Source organism: Thunnus thynnus, chromosome 9, assembly GCF_963924715.1.
Source record: "Thunnus thynnus chromosome 9, fThuThy2.1, whole genome shotgun sequence".
NCBI classification, from domain to species: domain Eukaryota; kingdom Metazoa; phylum Chordata; class Actinopteri; order Scombriformes; family Scombridae; genus Thunnus; species Thunnus thynnus.
Window position 1 is genome coordinate 23,184,663 of NC_089525.1, and position 21,372 is coordinate 23,206,034.

Below are 21,372 nucleotides of genomic sequence, written 5' to 3' on the forward strand. Positions count from 1 at the left end.
TTTGCACTTTCATTTATTGCAACCTAACTTTGTGGAAAGGAGAAGTGGAACAACAGGTTATGGAGAGTCCTTTGGGAGCACTTTGCATGTGTCAGTAGCTCAGCTTTATCTCTGGGGAACACCCCCAACTCCAGGATTGATGCCCAAATAAGGTAATGTATGTCATGTGCAGGTGGATGTGACTCCCTTCGTTGAGACCTGCTGATAGACGTAACAGGAGAGCAGAGGAGAGAGACTGAGATAATGATGTAACCAACCTGCGCACTGGTATTTGACATGGGTTTTTCTCTTCTTCCTGGAAATGAATCATTTTTAGAATATTTGTATGAAACAAATTAAAAAACCCACTAAAAAAACCCACTATTTGTGCTTTGCCGAATAACGTATTTATAGTTGGGCACACCCCTACTCCTGGATACAACCTACCTAACAGGACTTCTAGACAAGAAACCAAATATGTGCCACCAGTTATCATGCTCAGAATAATGAAGAAGCAGTCTGGATTTGCATATTTGTAGGATTATCCAAACAAATCCCTCAGCACCTTCCTAAGAGATGTTACCAATATGATATGCTAACTAAAATGAAAATGAAAATGAGCAGCACCCTCTTTTTAATCCACTGAAAGTATTTTCCCCTACAGTGATTTGTAATATGCACCCTCTCTGTTACTGTAATAAGTAGCTCTGCATATTTCACTGGGCTGAGGAACTGTGTGTTACATTCCACCCTTTGGCTGTAATTAGCGACTAGTTGAGAGAGAGGGGAACATAGTTATTTTGAGGGCATGTAGTTCTTCTGCTGCTGAGTTTAGGGAAGATAATTCACAGTTGCTTGTGTCATCATTGGGCTAAACTTCTTTGTTTCATAGTCCTGGGATTACAGCATCATCTCTAATTCATGGTCAAAGCTGCAGTGCCGTTCAGTGAGGACACAGCTGTACTGTACTGATGAGTGACGTGTTTGCTGAAGGGATCTGGTTGATTGATGGTTGCCGTGCTGTTCTTTGTTTTGTAACAGGATCATGACGTGTGCTGAGAGGAAATGGCTTTTCAAAGCAGCAGATCCCTCTGATCTTATGTCTGTCTACCTGCTGGACAACTTCCAGCTACCTAGTAGGCATCTCGCCATATAGTCAGCCCCTTGACTGTCTGTCTTGCAATACTATCAATTTTGCAATAAAAAATTGAATTTATACATACTGGTGCATGTGCATCCCCATCTCACTCTCTACATAAAATGCTTTAAAAATGTTGCCAGTGAAGGTAATCAAGGCAGCAATTATCTGTCCTCCAAAATGTATTTAGCAAAACCATTTGGTGGTACAGAAACATAATTTTTTGGACACAGGGTTGGATGGGTTTTTTGGCCCTCTTGAATTACCAGAAATTACCATATTTACCTTCTTTAAAGCTGCACTAATTAACATTTTTATATTAACAATGGGTCAAATGACTACAAGTAATGTTTGCTTGTTGTGACAAACCCATAGACAATTCAGTTCTCTTCAACTGTGGAGCATTTTAGCATCTTTCAGCTCATTGTTTTGGTTTTACTGTTTCAATTCACTCTCCCTGCCATCATCAGAGTTTTTTTCAGCTGCTGCAGGCAGGTCTTTTCAGGAAAAAAACCTCTAATAAACCCACTGTTCACTACCTGACTAGAACCAAAGAGCAAATAGACAAAGTTAGTGACTACCTAGTGAGCATAGTGGAGCATTTAGCAGCCTAAGACCCAGATATTTGAGAGAGAGAATATTTGGACTTACATTTGTCAGGTGGCCAGAAACATGACTCCAAATAAATTCTATTGTTGATCTTGCTGTCTGTGTGAATAAGCTTGCTTACACGTTTGCAACTTAATAAAGTGATATACAGGTGTATGTCAGTCTTGTATTTACAGGCTGTTGTAGCAAAAAATAATTAATGCAGGTTTAAAACTTTAACCTGCAAAATTAAGACATCTGTGATTAGTTCCTCTGTATTAGAGAATTTGCAAATTGAAAAAAAAAATGCTTTTCAGAAACTGCAATAGAAAGAGAAAAGCCGACTGTTATGTGCAGTATAGATAAAAATGTCAAAGATTATGACTGTAGTTAAATTAAAGGCTTGCTGTGTGTCTCATCACAGTGCATCAGCAAAGGTTTTCTCTGCTGACAAAATTTCAAATGCTATCGCTGCTATCCTCACAGGATATCATCAAGTACATGAGTTGATGCTATTGCCTCTCAGGCCAGTGTAACTATAATATACTTTATTTCCTGTTGATACTCTGGCAGCACTATCTCCGCTAATTTCCCCAGTGCCTGTGAACCACACTACGAATGATGCTAGCCATGCCAAACAATGTCCTTAAACATATCACCTTTCATAACTTTTATAAAAACCCTTTTATATATTTATTTTTCCATCTTCCCAATGTTAATAGATTTTATGCTAACCGTATTCCTGTTGCAATTTGCATTTCATCACCTCGCAGATTGGGTCTTTTTTCTTAATTCCCTTTCATATTGCCTTCCTGTCCTTGTGCACTGTTATTAGCTGCAGACGTTGGGTACTCAGTCATCCACAATGACCTGTGCTCATTACACCAAACCCACATCAATAAGCTAATAATTCAACCGCTGCCCTGATGGATGCTGATACATGTACTAATCACCTTTGTCCTGATGTGGAACCTATTGAAAATCAGTAATGTATTCATTAACTTAATTGTACACAGAGTGGACTTTGTACAACCTTGAGTACGATCAATTATTACTCAAATCAAATTTTGTATTGAATAATTGCCACGGGTCGCATGAGGTGCATATCTGGAACTTGAATGTCTTGTGTTAGATTATTCTTTTGAACAAGCACAGCTGCGTGTTGCTCAATAAATTTGTTGTGCTTGGAAAAGCCTTGATTGGAGTCACCTGGCCATGCACTTTATAGTCTGTGAAATTTCAGTCCAAAACGATGTAATGACAACTCAAAGACTTATGAACTTTATGATTAATTAAGTCAGCCAGCTAGTTAACACTGGCACATTTACAGAAATGTTTATTAATGTGCACTGTTCTTCTAAAAAATTCTTTATTTGTACAATATCTGCGTTTAGAGTGTTTTTGCATCTTTTAGCTAATTGTTTTGGTTTTACAGTCCATAACTAAAGTTTTGGCTCACGTCACTCTCATCTTTTACATCAAATCAGCTGCATGCTGCTCCTGGGAACAGCTGCAAAAAAGCTCTGATAAACCCACTGTGCACTTCCTGCCCATCACCAGATAGTATACAGAAAAAATTAGCGATTAGCTGGTGAACATAGTGGAGCATTTAGCAGCTAGAGAGTTATAAGGAGTTAGTAGGGGTCAAAATAGAGCTTAAAAAAATATTGGACTTAAATTCATCTGTGGCCTTCAAATGATTCAAAGAAACTCCAAAATAATGCTAAATGCCCATTGACCACCCCGACCTAAAGATCCTTCCTGGCTTGCCACATAAAGCACACACAACGTCCTGCATTAACACTTCACGTTGGGACTGGATGTAAAACATGAGATGTAGAATTGTCTTTACTTGCTTTGTTGATGATGAAATATAACATTGTACAATATTTGAAATCCCCACAGGCATTCTATTTCATATTATAATGTGCAATTACAGGACTATACATTCCTGGAAATTTGCATACTGTTAATTCCAGGAACCTCTTACTGTTACGTCCTGCAAAATAAAACAGCAAATAGAACAGTAAGAGAACAAAGAGAAATACAGCAAATTAATGACACACAATTCTGACCAAAAGCCATTTCAATGTGACTTTAAAACACACACACACACACACACACACACAGACACACACAGACACACACACACACACACACACACACACACACACACATGTTTTTTTTTACAGTGTTTATTGTTGTTGTGGGATTGTTCCTGAAAAGACCCCCTGCTGCCTCCTCATCCACTCATCTTCTGTCCCGGCTCACTGATGCTACTACAGAGGGGACAGAAACGAGGATGCCTCTCCATGATGAGAGAGGCGCAGAGAGGCCAGTTGCAAGCTCAGCAGGGTGCAGAAGTGCATGACGCGTTACTGCTGCAACAGCTCTGGTGGACATCCTGTGATCATTTGAAAGTCAGTCCCAGAGGAGCCGGCAGAGCTGAGTTGTTCTTGTGCTGTTGGTCAATATGACTTGTCAGTCACAACAAACCAATTTAGAGTTTACAAGTGAACTCTGATGTCAGATATCCACAACTAGAAAATTGAAAGTGACACCTAATCCTACAAAATGATTGACTGCACAAAATCAATTAAAAAACAATTAATTCAACAGACAATCTAAGTACTTCAGCAAAAGAAATCATAACACTTCTCCAGTGTAGTCTTAATTCTAAGAGATATTAATTTAAAAAGTGACAGAAACTCCTGCTGCCATACAGTATATTATCATGTTTCCAAAGGAAATGAATGTTTTTTCAAGATTGTCATTTGTCAAAGTGACATTGTCTTGATAGTAGTGGAGCTATAATTATTTCAAGATAGTCAGTCACAGTCAGAGAGCTGCATCATAAGGAAGAAAAATTAACAAGAAAATTGAATGTTAAACCAAGTACTTTAAGATGAACATTTTTGCAGGATGACTGTCTAGGATGGCTTCACCTTGAGTGGCTTTGTGAATCTTTGAACAGCCGATCATGCGTCTACTGCTGAAAAAAAGAAGAAGAAGAAAGAGGTCTGGGGAATTGGATGCACTGTACTGTCTTTTTGAATGTCATTTGGAAAAACAAGTCCTCCATCAGATCTCTAGAGCCCATTCTGCAGCCCATTATGAACACTCTACAACATATTACGTCTCTCACATAATATATGTCACATACACATACTGTAGCATACTCCTTGTAATAACCTTGTGGTGCATCAGTAAAGGAATGAGATATTAACTGAGCACGACAATGAAGCTATGTTTTTTGATGAGGCCTCTGTGAAATTGAAACGGCCTCGAAATTCAATGATGAATTATCGCCATCTAATAGCACTGTTTCACAGCTCTATTACAGCAGTTTTGATCTACACTAATACGTGAGATGTGCAAGGTTTCAGTTGTTGTCCAAATGAGTGCATACTGCCCTGACAGACAAGAAAAGGTTTGAAAGGTTTGAGCACGCCTTGATGCAGATTAAAAATGGATGAAACAAGAGTTCATTACTTGCATTTTCTAGTGATAATCTGCACTTCAATGAACGCTACCATCTCTCTGTTTCTCTGTGGGCAAACACTGACCTGTGTCTCCAGTGAGTGTGGGCTGGCTGGTGCTTCGTGATGAATCACAGAGCCAGCAGTTAAAGAAAGAGAGTGGGGGTCTTTGCTTGACTGATTGCAACATGGAAAGTCCAATTCAAAATGATTCCCGAAGGCAGTTCTTGTATATTGTGGTGTAATCTCTTGTAGACTGTAAACAACCATTTTGTTTTTGAATTAGTTTTGGCTCCAGCTTTCTGTGATTAGCAAAAAGGAGTTGTTGTGTTTTTTTACAACTGCTGCTGTACCCTCCGGTGATATCTTAACCACAACATATAAACTGTAGCATAAATTAATAAAAAATGATTGATTTAAAGAAAGAAATCTTGCAAACTTGTTTATAACTGACTGAATGTCATTCAAGCACATCCAGCAGTTCAAGACACAATTTTCACATCACAGCTGCAAAGCAGGAAAATAGGATTTAGGCTGAAAAAATATTTTAGATTAAAAACAGTAGAGCACAAATCAAGATTTACACAGTAATGAAAAACAGGATTATGGATTTGTTCAAAAGCTTTTTGCATGTCACACAAGTAAGCAGTACAGTCTGTATCTGATGAAACAGTGTTCAAATACTTAATGCACGCTATCAGTTCATGTTATTTCAATAAGTTCATGTTTGTAAGTGACATCTAACTTTTCTCAGAGAGGTTTTAATATTAGATTTACACATACCTGCTCTCTTTTTGTTCTCAGTTCAGTGCAATCTTTTTTGTGTTTTCGTTTTATCTCAGGGAGGTTTTTCTACATGGCAACTGATCCCCCATGATGAATCTGCGTTGGCCCCAAAGCATCCACCTCTTGCTAACTTCAGTTCCACTATAAGGGGAAGCTGTGAGGTATCTTCACATGTCTTTTCATTAATATTTCAGTGTTTACTTTTGACTTTGGTGTTGACCACCTTCAGCTAACTCTATTTGGCTGGAAAAAATATGTATTAATGCACATTCACATCATGTTGTACAGACTGTAGTTATGAGAAGCCGAGTGGGTAAAACCATTTAAGTCAGCCCTCTAGATGTAATTCAAAGTTTGAAATACTGTAAATTTCTGACAGCCACAATATGTAAGTATGTAAGTTTGTCCTTCGCATATCTTAAGAACCATTCATCTGATCTACTTAATACCTGGCAGGTGGATTGCTGGAGAAACGAGGAAGTGCAATATCAAAGCGTGAAGTTGTTTGAATAAGTGGTTCTCGAGAAATATATAAAAATATCACATACATAACGTTCATTTGCTTCTTCTTCTGCCCGTGGAGTCAACGAACGGAAATACAGTCAGTGCCACTCTGCCATTGCAACCCACATTCTGGTCGGAGGTGGGATTACATCCGTAGTGTTAATGACTTGAAAACGTTTAAGAGACTTAAGCTCTACTATTGAACTGTGAACGAAACTTGGCATGTATGTTCAAGACTTAGTGCTGGATGTCTCACGCACAGAAATATATAAAAATGCCTAATAAACAGCATTGCTTCTGCTTCTTCTTCTGCATGTGGATTCAACATTCTGCCACTCTGCCATTGATACCCACATTGTGGTCAGAGATAGGATTACATCTGTAGTGATGAAAACTACCATAGAGAATGAATTGAAAAAGTTAAGCTATATTCTCGTTCCTCACATGTGGAAACTTATGTATGTGTGTTCAAGACATAGTGCAGGATGTCTCAGGCATGTTTTGAACGGGCATCCGAACAATTTCAACTCAACTCAAAATTGTAGTCTTCAGATATTCTGCGTGTGAGGCGTTTAGGGAGCATCACTAAATTGTAGCACCTACCAGTAGCCTGTGTCACAGGTGTTTAGGGAGCATCTGTAAATTATAGTGTCTACTGAGGGGATGGGCATAACTCTCTCTAGGTATTGAGAAATCAGCCTGTTCTGAATAGGCATGTTCTGAATGGGCATTGCACTCATCTAACTATAAAGCAAGGAATCTCTGTCTGTCGGTCTGTCTGTATGTATATTTGTCCTTTGCACATCTTGACAGCTGTTCATCCGATCTACCTCATACCTGGTGGATGTATGGCTGGGAACCCAAAGAAGTGCAGTGTCGAGTGTGAAGTTGTTTGGATGAGCGGATCTTGAGAAATATATAAAACATACCTCATAAAGAACAGGGATTTGCTTCTTCTTCTGCCTGTGGAGTCAACTAGCGAAAATACAGACAGCGCCACATTGCAACCCACATTGTGGTCAGAGGGGGGATTACATCCATAGTGATAATGACTTGAATGATCTCAGAAAACGCTAATCTGATCGACTTCATACTCGGTGGTTGTATTGCTGGGGACCCAAGGACGTGCAGTGTCAAATTTGGTGCAATTTGGACACATGACACGTTTAATTAACTTTGAATAAACAAACGAACAACGAGCCCCTCAGCTCTGTGTCCGAGTGCAGTGGGGGCTGTTTGATATAAACACCATCACATCATGCCACATCACGGCCAGGAGCGGCTCCTGGGCTCTGACTTGCTGAGTGGGACAAAGGCATGCGCCCTGCTCAGTTAAACTGCCCGAGAGAGAAGAACAAGCGCACACAGGAGCACAGACAGGTTTGATTGGCAGCAGAATCAACCAATGGAAGGCTATAAACTGCTTCTATGTTTCAGCCTCTGTTTGGTCTCACTGGTGAAGTTTCTGTCGGGATTAAAACATTTAATTTATTAATTCATTATCGTTTTAATTGATACGTTTGTCAATAGATACATATTTATGCGGTTCTGCCAATATGCTAATGTTTAGCAGATAATTTTACCATGGTTACCATTACACATGTTACCATGCTCACATTTGCTGATTAGTAATACACAGAAAGTACATCTGAAGCTGATGGAATTAGGGAATAATGCCATGTTCACGCTATGTTGGATGGGTGGGAAGGATCGGAAAGATCCTCCATGTTAAGGACTTCCGAGTGTTCACATCATCTGTCAACTCAGGAAGCTTGTATGATAAATGAGTTGGTCATATGAAGGTTTAAAAAATCTGTGCATTGACAAAATTGCAGTCTATCTGTTAAAGTTGGGTTTAATTACATTGAACAATGGATTGAGTCTGGAGCAGGGTGGGATCACCACAGGTCCACAGCTCCACTATCAGTAACTAAGGAGAGATAGAGGAGAGCTCAGCATTCAAGACCCAGTCATCCATCTCTCCCTCCCTCTATCTCTCTATCTGATTCTGTCTATGTCTGCCTGTCTGATTCTCCCAAATCCACATGACTGTCTCTGGCCTCAGCAGGGCCAGAGACAGTCATGTGGATTTGGGGGCTTCAAGCCAAGTGGCCTCCCAGAAATTACCTCGAGCTTGCTGGGCATTTAATGAGGTTCACAATGATTTATGTTGCCTTATGTACAGAAATTGGAATCAGGGACTCACATATTGGCTTGTTACTGATTAATTCCACACTCTAATTTTACCCTGGATACATTTCAATATTATATTGACAACAGTGTGATGTCCTTTACTTATTGCTTTACAAGGAGGGAAATTAAAGTTCTACCAAATTAAGCACATGGATCCCTTTCTGAGTGTTGTTTTGCAGTAGTTTATATTGCTTTTCCTTTGTTGGTGAGAACTTCAAGGTGAAAAGGTCTTGTGTCAAATACACTTGAGTCCCATCTGTGCCAAGCTCAGCTTGACTGTCTATGCCTCTTTTTCTCATGTATCATCACAAGTCGATGTAGTCCTCTCTCAGCGATTTGACCACATACACACACACACACACCCATGTGCATGCTCACACACAGCAGAAAGATATTTATCTCATTTGACATTGGGAAGAGACAGACACTCCTGTCTGTAACAGAGTAGATATCATTTACTGTCAAGTTACCATTGTGCATTTATTCCTTAGGACCCTGCATGAGTCGCTGTCAATGTTTAATTTATTAAAGCTGTCAAGCTATTAGTGTTGAATACTTCTAAGCTGTCTTTGGGAGCATTTTTTGACTGTTATTTCCACCTGCTCTCTAGTTCAGCTGGGTGAAACCAGGCCTGCTGGCTATATTTTAGCTGCGTATGAAGCCAAGCACTCAGTCTTGTGTCCAGGGGGAACAATGGATTATCTAGTGTCAGGTCTGCTCCTTTCCCTCTCAATTTAAAAGCCAACAAGTCTATCTACAGATCAGTTAATAACATGGCACTTCTCTTTTGGCCAGATCTTTTGGTCTGTTTCAATTAGAATTCCTCTTATTGACCTGAGATTTGAAAAGGACCCTCTCTTGCGGTCTGACCAAAATGTCTTTCATAGTGGTTATAGCGGGCAAGGGTTTTTTGAATGAGATTTACAGTACTGGACTGAAATGTGGACTGAAATGAAAGCGCTAAGTCACAAGGTTAGAAGAATTTCACATATTTCTTCCAAGGAGAAGTTTTGTTCAAATTGTCTTATCTGAATCAGAACACTTGTCTTCAGAAGAAAGTGGTTCTATAAAGGAAATTATCACATCACTTCATCAGGATTTTGTGCCTGTTCCCATGTCCTTCTTGCAAATCGCCTCTCTCCAAATTAAACAGACAGATCTAAGTATGGTCTGTTCGAACAATCTCACAAGCCAATGTCAGCAAAATATTTGAGGATGATTCTTTTTTAGCTCATCAACAAAGCTAGAGCAAAGTTACAACAGGTTAAAGGGAAAATCCACTGTTCACCCATATATCCTACAGCTGTGCTTTAATGTGTGAATCTTTTAACTGAACAGGAGTGAGGCAGACTGTAGTGATGATTTCATATGAAATTGCCCTCCCAAAAAAAAACAACAGCATCACTTGTTTCAGATATTCCCTGGCAATGTTTACGTTCAGATGACAGAGCCTTCTAGCACCCCAAGTAAATATGACATGGAGGAACGAAATGTGCTGATTCAAAGTCACAAACCCACAGAGGGAGAAGGTTAGATGCGTCAACAAAACGTAAGACGTAAACGTGGGAGTCAACTGTTTGCTTCCTGTTTCCTACTGGCAGTCTTCTTTGGTTTCTTTTAAGTATGACCGCAATAGCTTCTTGATCTTAACCAAGTGGTTATTGTGGCGTTAATCCTCCTCCAGCATGACATTTGCTTGTCTTTTTACCTCTTTAATCCATCAAGAGGACCACTCTAATGAACAGGCCTGCAATGAATTATCATTGCAGGCACGATAATTAGCATCAGGATTTTTTACAACCTTGCAACCCTATAATTGTACTAATTAATGGATTATAACAGATCTTTAAAGCATTAGTAAATCATTTATTAGCCAATAAAATGCATTAGTTACAATTTATATTCATAGCGACTGTATTTTTCATAAAGGACGCTTTAATTGAAAGTGAAACAACAGCACTGGCCATCTGTACTGAGAAAAATGCATTCAACATTCAACTTTGGCATCAGCGACCACAGTTCATGTCCTGTGTCCAACCAACAATCAGTGTTTCTTTCAACTCTAACCCTAGCCCTGACCTTTGTCTCATCATAACCATATAGTTGTAGTTGCCTAAATGTAACCAAACCTTAACGATAGAGGTTTCAGATCAGAAAACAAGTCTTATAATAGTAAAATGTAATTGCCAGATCACAAAAAGCTTGTATGGGTCTTCTTTGGAAGCAATAATGAATGACTTATTCAGTAGATTAAGTTAGAGGTTGTGGTGGTCCAAATCTGATGAGTTACCGTTGAGCCCTCTGGAGGTGTTGTGCGCCTGTCAACAAATCACAAAGGAAAGATGGTGCCCACCTGATGACCCAAGTGAAGCTTCTACCACTACCCCCACTGCTGGTTGTGATTTACAGTCCGCATAAACAGGACTGAATCATTGACAGAAGAAACCTGGACGCAACTGATCCTCCTGGAGTTCTGTTGCTGCTGGTTATGATTTACAGTCTGCATAAATAGGACTGAATCATTGACAGAAGAACCCGGACTCGACTGATCCTCTTGAAGTTCTGTTGCTGCATGGGCCTATTATCAACGAAACACCAAGGAAAGAGGGTGCCCACCTGATGACCCCAGTGAAGCGCTTACCCCCTACCCCCACTCAAGGAATGATTGCCGATTACAATACATGATTGTAAAACCAAGTCTTATGAGCTCATCTTAAGTCTAGATGTTCCGATTTAGGGTCACAGGTGTCCAAGTGTGTAGATATTACAGTCCAAATCACGGAAAAAGTATAATGTGATGCTGTTTTAGGGTGGCCCAGAATGACACTTATTATAGCAGCTTATATATTATAGCTGCCACAAAACCTAATGCTGCTATATCTCAAAATCGCACTTTTCACCAGTCTGAGAGCCTCTGCTGTTCTTCCCTGTGATCACTGTCCCGCACTGAGCCAGAGGGGAAACAGAAACTTTACAAGTGTCAAAACATCAGGCATTAGTCACATCCACTCTACCAGTGCTGCATATGTCTCTCCTTTGCACTTGTGCACCTCTGGAGGCCCATAGACAAATGCATTCACATGCACGAACGCTCACGCACAAATGCGCAGACATAGACACAACCTGAACACATATTTTTATATGGCACTCATGCACATGACCGCACACACACACATAAAAACCTCCCACCTGTTCTCGCTGCTCAATGACACTGAGCTCTCTTTCCCCTCTCTGCATAACAGACGTTGCTGCCAAAATGTTCCCATAGCCATATTGCTGCTTCACTTGGTGCAATATTGCAGGTATTTAGATTAATTTAGCCAAACATACTATGCTGGAATTGTGTTTATAGGACTTCACTATTTGTAGCCATGTGAGGCACTATGAACCTCTAACTTGGTAGACCTCATGAATTTCAGACGTTTTAGAATGATTGTGTCTTGTTTGGGAGGTCTGTGAAATAGAAAGGTCTCCTTACATGGGCAGAGAACTATTGATTTATGATCACAAAGGTATAAGGTTTCATTGATCTTAAGGTTAAGCTCCGTTTTCCCCATTCGGACTTGAGAATGTTGTTGATAGACAGCCAAAGCCAGACAGCCTCACACTATCTCAAACTGCCATGGGTGTCTTGAGAGGTGACAGAAAGCAAATAGACTAATGTCACCCACCCATTGAATCTCTCATGTTACACCGGCTGACATTGTCCACTGCAGCAGCCACCTACCCCACTCAATAACTAATTACAATGTCTTTAGTCTCCTCTCTATGTCCAGCCTTTCTTCTTGTCAAAGGAGAGCCAAAAGGACAGGATGTCTATTAATTAAAAAGGCTGACTAATAGAAGCTTCAGCAAATACTCCCCCTTTTAACTCTCTCACTTTGACATATTAAGTAACTGTGTCTGTGGTTTTAGCTAGGATTTCAATTGGACTGAAGAACCAATCCTAAACAGCTCGATGTTTATACACAATGTGATGGTGACACTGCTATCTTGGAAAAAGTTTGTATTCCTAGAAGTTCAACACATATGGTAAGACAATAATGTTTAAATTATTATTTGAAATGTTAGAGGAATTATTTGACATTCTGGGAAATATGCTTATTCACTTTCTTGCTGAGAGTTAGATTAGAAAATCAACACCATTCTTAAGTTTGTACGGTAACTGTGTAGCTGGAGCCAGAAGTTGGTTAGATTAGCTTTGCATAAAGACAGGGAACAGGGGGAAACAGCTAGCATGGTTCTGTCCAAAAGTAACAAAATATGAAGAAGCTTCATATTTACCGTACAGACAAACATGAGAGTGGTATCGATCTTCTCATATAACTCCTGATAAGAAAACGAGTAAGTGTATTTTCCAAAATGTTGAACTGTTCCTTTTTACTTTTTGTTTTGATATTTTATAGTTTACAATAACATACAACAGAAATTGATTTGTGGGCAATGTACTGGGTAATTTGTAGAGACTGTCTTTCTCATAAAGCAAAATCAGAAGCAGTGTGAGGTTATACCACCAGAAAAACTCTAAGGAAGAAGGTCAGGTTTGGTAATTGAGTGTACAAAGCACTGAACGTAGACATGGGAGGTTTCACAACACTTATCGTTGGTGTCTTTTAAACCATGGCCATAATCAACTTTTCCTAATCATAACCAAGTAGTTTTTTGAAAATAATAAATCACAAGTCATGTCAAGTCAAACTGGCCCCAGGGTTCTTTACAGTCTGCAGAGAACATCCTTTATCCTCAGACCCTCAATTCGAATAAGTAAAAACTTCCCCCTAAAAAACTTTAAGAAGGAAAAAAATGTAGTTTAGTGCTCAAACATGACCAATACTTATCTTTAGTGGTGGAACATTGTATCCAAATATAGTCTAATGAATATTTTTTATGAAGGTCATATGTGTCTTAGGCAACATCTGATCACCCTGCAATAGGTCAAACGAATCAGAAAACACACACATAGGTCCTTCTGGAAGGCAATGACAAAAGGGTAATATGGAGATCTCTTTTGGCAATATATTCCTACGGGAGATATTTTTTTAGAGTTCGTTTTGGTCTTAATTAGATAGTTAACTCTGAGGACAAACAGAAAAGGTTCAGGGAGATGACATTAGACAGATGGTGTTATTATGGATGTCAGGATGTCTTGGTTACATGGTACAATCTGTAATGTGGACCACCAAAGCAACTATGTGACACATACAGCAGTCAATCACAGGTATACTACCGTTTCTTTTCTTTTTGTCAAAATGTGAGTTAAGTTTCAGCCACAATTTCTATGCATGTTTGTTTTAACTAGGTCTCTACTGCAGATCATATTTAAACATAATGAATGTCTTCACTATGACTCTAGAAGAGGAGGTGACAGCAGGTAGAGGAGAAAACATGGTCACCAGTTTACTCCACTGGGAAATCCTTATGAGGAAAAGACAGCAGAAGGTCATCTGAATCCCTGATCACTTTTTTCTTCAGCATAGTAACTTCATACAGTCTCCCTCCTCTCCTTGTCAGTGGTATTGAGCAGTCCTGGTGCAAATTATTGTCTCCAAGATGGCAACACGTCTCTATCTGTCTTTAACTGTCTGTGTGTCTGTTCATGTGTTGATGAAATCCTTTGTTTCTGAAAAACACTGGTTAATTCTGCGAGTTATACTATACTATATCTGCAGTCAGTCATACAGGGTGAGTCTGGCTAGTTCTATATGCAGGAAATGTGCTGGGCCTAATTGTGTCTCCCGTAATCACCCTTTACATAAAATCCTGGTTAAGATAAAGGAATCCATGCATCATGCTGTGTACTTGGATCATTGTGAATTGAGGCTTACATTCTCGCTGATTCTGGAGAACCTGGATTGCTCTGTCTGTTTTGAACCATGGAGCCTGTTGCCGACATGCCGCTTGTCTTTGATGGGCCCAAAGTTCTCATGATAAAGGAAAGTGCTTCTTTTTTGGCTCTTATACTGGTATTGTTTTAGACCCTGACTGGTCCTGATTTTAATTAATTTATCAACAGCATTGCTTCACTGGGCTTGATTTCCTGTTTACGTGAGACATCATGCAACGTCATCATCTGACTCAGGAGGATGTAAAACTCGGAATGGATTATTACTGCACTGGACTTCGTCACTACACTTGCTCCCTATCACGTGCTGATCAGCCTGTTTCCTTCAGCACCTCTTTTGTTTTTATTGATTGTACTGTATCCGATCATGTGTTGACGAGGCTTACCGCTCTTATTGGAATTACCCCGAATCAAGGGAATGAAATGAACAATGTTGCTGCTCTTTGTTGCACTGTGCTAATTTTATGCAGCACTGGTGGAGGACTCCATGTACTTACAACTCCCATGCAGTGCTCTAAAAATCCGGACACAACATGCCAGGAAACGTGCACATCTGGTGTGCGAGGCATCAAATCGTAACCCCTGCCTTTGTTTTTCTCCTCTTACTCTGGGGACTTGTCCTGACTTATCAGTGTCACGACTCTACAAGACAATTTTACCATTTCCATAAGCTGTCTTAGTGTTTTTGTAATAGAAATCAATACTGAGCAAGAATCCTCCAGTTAACCATTTAAGCAGAGGTGTCTAATTGTTCTGTTGCTGCTGAGTTCAGGGAATGTGCAACCCAATCCAGGCCTTGATTCTGTTCTGTTTTATCACTCCTGCTGATTTTAAATCAAGGACTGGTCTTGGTTTTATCCCTTTGAATGTAGGCAGTTTGATTGCTAAAATGGATATGATTTGTATTTGGGCACACTCAACTGATGCTGGTGTAATCGTTTTATCGCAAACTTGGCTGAGCAAATCTGTTCTGAACAAGGATATCAGCATGATGGTTAAACTGTATATAGGACTGACTGACCCAAAATGGGCAGGGGTGTTGCAGTCTTTATCAAAAATAAGTTTAATGTAAATTTGCTTCTCTCTAAATCACTGAGTAAGCAATTTGATTTTTTAGCTCTTGATCTCGAGATCTCTAAAACTCTCCATATTATTGTTGTCGGTTGCTATGGGACACCTTCAGCTGTTAGTGGTGCTCTACCCGCTTTAATGCAGCTTCTATCGGGGTTGGATTTTAATGAAATTGTCATTATTGGAGATCTAAACTGGAAGTGGCTTCAACCAGAATCTGTTGATTTTAAAGCTTATTGTAACTCGCTAAATCTCTTTCAGATTGTTGATAGTCTCACTAGACTAACTAATCTGAAATGTCCTGAGAAATCATCTCTAATTGATCTAATCCTAGCGAATGCTACTCATAAATACACAGCTGCGTCTGTATTTGCAAATGACATTAGTGACCACTGTGTTGTTTCCACAGTTAGAAATACAAAAATTCGCGAAACCCAGCCACGCCTCATCATAAAGCATGACCTGAAACATTTTATAGAACAAAGGTTTTTTTCATGACCTGTTTTACTTTGGCTGGGTGAAAATTAACCTTTTTGCTGACGTTGAATATGCCTAGAAATACTTTTATGATGGTCTTACTGAAATTGTCGACAAGCATGCTCCATTCAGAGAGTAGAGAGTAAAAGGCTGAAATAATGCATAGTTCACTCCAGATTTATCCAACTCATGTCACAGGCTAAATGTGGCATGGGCAAAAGCCAGGAGATCAGGTCTTGATTCAGATGGGCTGCTTTTCAGGTGACTGCACAATGCATGCACAGTTGCAATTGGAAAAGCTAGAGCTGATCATTTCCTCACCAAAACTTAAAACATTCTAAACAATCCCCTGAAATTTTGGAAGACTATGAAACCCATACCTGTAAATAAAAATGGCATAGAGCTTCCTCCATGCATTGTTAACGACTCATATAAAATCATTGATAAGGCTGAAATGCTTGGTTGCTTTAATGAACATTTCATTGCCTCTGGTTCCTTGTTGGACTCTCTCAACATTACTCAAGAGAATTCCCCTACTGTTTGTTCTGAGGGCCATGTTAAGGTAAGTCAATCTTTAAGTTTTAATTACAGTCTCAGAGGTGTATAAAGCCCTCAAACTTTTAGACACTAGAAAATCAGCAGGTCCTGATAACTTGGAACCTTACTTTTTAAAGTTCGCAGCTGATTTCATTCCACCACATTTGACACATGTTTTTAATCTCTCTCTGGACACTATTGAAATTCCTCTTATATGGAAATTTGCCTTTGTTCTTCCCCCGTTGAAAGGGGGAGACCCTACGGTCTTAAACAATTATCGGCCCATCTCCAAACTGTCTGTCCTGGCAAAGGTTCAGGAATCCCTTGTGAGTGAACAACCGAAAGAGTTCTTATCTGCTAATGTCTTATCTGATTTTCAATCAGGATTTAGGAAAAACACAGCACAACTACAGTGGCCCTAAAAGTAGTGAATGATTTTATTGAATCCTTAGACAAAAAGCATCACTGTGCAGCCCTTTTCATTGACTTATTTAAGGCTTTTGACATGACATGGATCGTGCAGGTAGCAGGTTGAAGCAACAACTTGTCAGTGTGGGACTGTCAGAAAAAACTGTCTGTTGGTTTGAAACTTATCTATCAGGCAGATCTCAGTGCGTGCAGACAGAGGGTATCACTTCTAGTTCCCTTAGTGTATCCAAGGGCATGGGACCGCTCCTATTCATTATATATATCATCAGTCTCAATCAAAATTTTTCTAAAGCAAATTTCCACTTTCATGCCGATGATACTGTGATATACTGCTCTGCATCTACACCATACCAGGCTCTTTGTCAACTACAACTTGCTTTTAATACTGTATAACATACCTTTTGTGATTTAAAACTTGTTTTAAATGCTTTCAAAAAAGCCACTGAACCTTCCATCTATCATTACTTTTCAGGGCTCTGAGATTTAGTCTGTATCTCAGTTCAAATATCTAGGAATTGTAGTAGATGAATAATCTATTACAATTGCTGAATGTTGCTGAATGTTATAATATTCAGCAGTTGGTGAAAAAAACTGAAGTTTAAATTGGGTTTTTATAGAAATAAGTCTTGCTTTTTATTCAAGGCCAAAAGGAGACTGTGGTGATGTTTACATGCATGCATCTTTGCAATGCTTACACATGCTGGATACTGTCTACCATGGAGCACTGAGGTTTATTACTAATGTTTAAGCTCTCTCTTTGTATGCTTGGGTTGGATGGTCAGCCTTGTCCATCTGTAGACTTAACCAAATTCTTGGTCTGCTTCCATCTTACCTACAGATCTACATCCTTCAGAAAAATATGGGAATTTACTGTCTTTGCTCCCAGGACTTATTCCTACTATCTGTCCCTAAAGCCCGTACTGAGATTGGCAAAAGGGCGTTTGAATATGCTGCTCTTTCGGCTTGGGATCAGTTGCAAAACTGATTTCAAACTGAAATCAGCTCTTGAGGAGCTGGTCTCACTGGATGCATTTAAAGTAATTCTAAATGACTTGGAGGCAGGCAGATCTGGCTGTAAATGTTTTGACTGACTCATATTGCCCTGTTTGATGCATGATGTTGATGACTTCAATGAATACTGATGAATATTTTAATATTTTACGATTATGTAATTTATTCTTTATTTTCGTTGAAAATTGTTATATGCTTTTTATGTCTAAAACCCTGTTAAGTGTGCTGCTGTCTGTCTTAGCCAAGGCACTCTTGTAAAAGAGATTTTTAATCTCAATGAGACTTTTCCTGATTAAATAAATTTAAAAAAAAAAAAATTGTCCTGGGTATAAATAGGCTGACAGCCTGGCAGGGTGGTCTGATCTGCCAGTTCAGTGTCCCCATCCCTGCCTGGCATGGTGCTATGGCTCTGAAGTGGATGTTTTCCCCACACCCACAGTAACCTCAGATTGTCCACAGATGGCATAGTTTCCTGGCAAAGTGTAACAAGGCAGCTCTTTTGATGAATGGATGACTCCTAAAAACTAATGATAGGGACCATCGATAAATGTTTGTTTTGTAACATGGCAAAAAAGCCATCAAATGTAAAAGTCAAATGAACAACTTGAATGGAAAAGTTAACATGACATTTTAAATCAGTATATACTATATATATATATATATATAATTGTTTGCACATATTCTGCTTGGCTAATTTTATGCATCGACTCAGCATATTTCTTTTATGTCAGAGATTGTTGTTTATTCTGACCTTTTACTGATTACTTGGCTGATTATGATTGTACCTGTGACATACGTTTAAATCTCAAAAGGTCACAATTTGTGGTAACACACACTTTTTTTATTGTGTCAACTATATCCAGGAACACTGTTGCACATTTACAAAAAATACAAAAAAACCCAACAGGGGAGACCACATCACTTAAGGTGTTAAAACCTTGCACTGGGTCCCTGTGTCATTTTTTAGATTTGATTTTGAAAGGGACGTATCATGCACATCTCCAGGACTATATTTATATTCTGTGGCTCTACTGGTATATCTTTGAATGATTTACAGGTAAAAAACTCCTTATTTATATTATACTGGCTCTTCATGCAGCCCCACAGCCTCTTCAGCCTCTGTATGAAACGGGCTGTTTTAGCTTCTGACTCTTTAAGGCCCCCCTCCTGAAGAGCCCACTCCGTTCTGAATGGTTAGCTCCCAGAAGCTGTGGTGGACACTTCCACCAGCTCCAAAGGCCACGTAAACAAACAGTAGTAGTAGGATGTCACTTCTTTTTCTCGTTCTTCACTCGAAATGGAAACTGTTCCAATACATCTGTACAAATTTGAGCAGAAATCCGATCCAAAATATGTGAGAGGACAACGCGAACATCCTTAGCAACAGTGGTTATTGAACGGATGGCCGAAGGGGAAGTAGAGGTTCTGCAAACAAAACAGTCAGAGCAGACTGAAGCCCTGGGTTTTAACTTTCAGGGAGCATTTTTACAAATGTTCAACTCAAATTTTGGACCATGTTTAACATAGACATCCGACATTATAAAAGTATATAAATGACAGAAAATCACAAAAGCATGTTATGTCCCCTTTAAGATTATTTTTTTAGTCTTTAAATGTCTCCATGTTTCCCCTGTTTTTGAACAATTTGATCAGAAGTTATGTTCCAACCACATCAGTAAGACCATCACATTTTAACTTATTTTCCTTCCCTTGATTCAGTCTAAGAATGGGGGCCCAGCTTTCCGTTACTTTGGCCACAAAATCTCAAGGCAGTTATGGCTTTTACAGAGCATCTTAAAACGTACTTGTTTAATCTGGCTTTGAATTAGGCTCTGTTTTTATTATTTAATTTAATTTTGTTTTCCTCCAGTATATTTAATTTCTGTATTGATTTTACATCATTGTAGTAATTTTCTTGTTTTTTTGGTCTTATTTTAATTCTGTGAAGCACTTTGTTGACTCCATGTTTTAAAAAGTGCTATACAAATAAATCAATTATTATTAAATAACTAAAAACTTGATTAATAGCCTCTTCGAGACAAAGTCCTGATGATTCATCATTCTCTGACTCCTTTGATGAACAAGATGTTTTGTTTCATAGGATAATTGATCCCTGATGTAATTTTCTGCTTTTCGCACCATTCCCAGTAAACCCCTGGAATTGTTTGTCTGTGAAAACCCCAAAACTGAGCAGTTTGGGAGATGCTTAAACTGGCATTAAAAGTATAAGCATTCTTTTTAATCATATCATATTATATAGGATTTATAAGCCACAGAAGTCAATTTATATATGACTTGTTGGAAAGTTCAGTATAACTTTTGTAAAGGTAGGGGCTCCTGAAAGCTACCTTTGTTGCACAGAAGATAACTTTGAAAGAGTCTTATGAAATAAGTTGATTAAGATTCCCCTTCTGCCTCCTCCTCCCGTCCTCTTCCTCCATCCTAAACTCTGGGGGCTCCCTCTATTGTCCTCTATTCTCCTTCTCACCTCAGTCTGTCTTCCTTCATTATATTACAGAAAGTATCTTATAGTGATAACATGCCATAGACTCTTATTGAGTCTTAAAATATCGTTTCCAACCCTAACTCAATGCCATCAATTGAAAGGGATAAATACAATTACACTGAAAATATTATTTCCACAGAGGAACACTCTGACAGCTGAGATAATTCAATACAAAACAGAAGTCAGTTTGACTGCAGTGCCACTTTCCTTGTGTGAAAAACTCTTTACTGGGGATAGTGGGGTGTTACTGTATATGGTCATATTTTTTCAATATAGCTTTACTGAATGTAATCAATTATTTAGGATGATTAAAAAACATTTATTAATTTGTGCCACAATCTGGGATCTCCAGTCTGGAAAACTTGCACCAAACCTATGCTTTTTAAGATCAATATTACTCAGGAAAGATTTGCAGTGGAAATACTTAGGATCAGACTCTTCAACACACATATGAGTGACAAATTAAAGGGAAAACCAAGGTAAAGTGCCATCAAAAACAGTCAGAACAGCTTCAGAGCTGTGTCTTGGTGTAGTATATCTGAGTCTCAGAAGTCTACTGGAGGGATGAATACCATTCTTCCAAAAGACATTCCCTCATTCAGTGTTTTAATGGCGATGGGACATACTTTTTAACATGTTCATCCAAAAATCTCCCACACAGGTGTTCAGTTGAGATCTGGTGAACATGAAGGCCATATGGCAGTATGATTCTCAAACTCATTAAACCATTCAGTGACCACTCGTGCACTGTTTGGAAGCATCTGCATTTGTTATGTTTCTACCTTCATTAATTCAGGTTATTTATTTAATTTGTCGCACATCTGTATGTCCT